The 1,649-nt window shown below is 37.0% G+C and overlaps 1 pseudogene; it reads right to left on the bottom strand.

Moving 5' to 3' along the window:
- Positions 1-355: 355 nt before the first annotated feature.
- On the bottom strand, positions 356-1,110 carry LOC148690570 (uncharacterized; annotated as a pseudogene).
- Positions 1,111-1,649: the final 539 nt, after the last annotated feature.

Genomic DNA, 1,649 nt, shown 5'->3' with positions numbered 1-1,649 from the left:
TCATTTTCATTAAAGCTCCCTTAAATATAACATGACTAAACAAATTCTTAAATTCTGAAGATTTAACAAGCTATATAGAAAAACCCTAAAATTGTAGCTTTAAAAGATGGGTTTTTATTGCAAATGATCCCTGCAATTCACACAACTACTCATTTTGGCCATTGAGTTTCAAAATCAATTGATTTTGGGGTCAGATTAACTGCAGCACATCAATGTGATCATTCCGTTAGAAGTCTGTCAGTAATTATGTTAGTGTGTTGGTGTGACACGTATATAAGACCCACAACAATATAATGTCACATGGAGTATACAAAAGAATTAATACTTTTAAAATCAAAATTATAAAATTCATCTTTCATCTCGTTCTTTTCCCTTTTCCACCATCACTGTCATTGGAGTCTGAATCGCTATTGTCATACCTGGACGAATCATCATCTATCGCTGGTGGAACTGACACGGTCAATCCATGTCTGTGATAGCGCAAATTCCACAACTTCGATACAGTCAACAGGACATAGTGGCTACAGCAGAGGTTTCTGTTCCTACTAATCTTGAACAATTGCAATCCACTTATGAACAACTCATTGAATGGCAGAACACCATAGAACTCGATTGCGAGATTCAAGTCCTTCAAGCTCTTTATTTCTATAAGGAACCTTAGGATTGTTCCATTCAGATTGATTCAAGCTGAGATCGAGATGAACTAAATCTGAGATTGATTGCTGCCAGATAAAGAATTCGAGGACAAAGATATATTATTTAGTGAATTAGGTCCTCGAATGAATAGGCCATTTAGCCATTGATGGAATTGGAAGAAAGATTTAAGATTTCGAGGCTTTTCGAGGAGTGATAGGAAAATGGATAATCTTCCCTTGAAGCTTATTGCTAGAAAAATCGAAGTGGGTAAGAGTCAAATCAAGTGTTTTGGAATGACGCTTATTAAATTGGCGTGAGTTCGGAGGCATTGACTTGGACATAGGAGATGGTGAGGTTTTGGAGCCAAGCGAGCCAAACACCGGCGAGCCTATGTAGGTTGTTGATGCAGGTGAAGGAGTGGAAGAAGGCGATGGGGCAAGGGCAATGAAATTGCCTATGTACAAGTCCATCCATTTGTGAAGGGCAAGGGTAAGGGCACTATACACAAATATATATTTTTAATTTTATATGCCTTGTAAGTTTGCTCCAAGGAAATGAAAAGATTGTCTAATTTCAATAATTTATTTCAAATACAAGGAAAAAGCATAGCATTACAACACACCAAAGATATTAAAATAAATATTGAGTTATGTGTGGAGAATGAAGGAGGTGGTTGGTATTTATAGAAGAAAATTTTTTGAGTATTTTTAAAATTGTTTTTGGTATTTTTTTATTTTTTACTGCTAAAATAATCATGATTGTTGATTTTAAAAAAGTATTTCTGTTGGATGCCTCAGATTTCACCACATGGTAGCTGCAAAAAAGTTACAATTTGTTTTACCATTGCATTTCCCAAGGTCCAGATCAACTGACTGTTGGAAATCCAAAAGCTCAAAACGAGCCCTTTGGCATTAGGTTGCGCACATGAGGGGGCCCCACTGAGTCGATTCCAATTGCCAATGTGTGCAAGCTTAGGTGCCAATTGCAAGGGCAGTCCAATGGGCACAAGCCCT

This window comes from Pyrus communis, chromosome 15 (genome assembly GCF_041283825.1).
Source record: "Pyrus communis isolate YQ-2024b chromosome 15, ASM4128382v1, whole genome shotgun sequence".
Classification (NCBI taxonomy): domain Eukaryota; kingdom Viridiplantae; phylum Streptophyta; class Magnoliopsida; order Rosales; family Rosaceae; genus Pyrus; species Pyrus communis.
The sequence above is the reverse complement of the archived record's forward strand: the minus strand, read 5'-3'. Positions and strand labels throughout refer to the sequence as shown.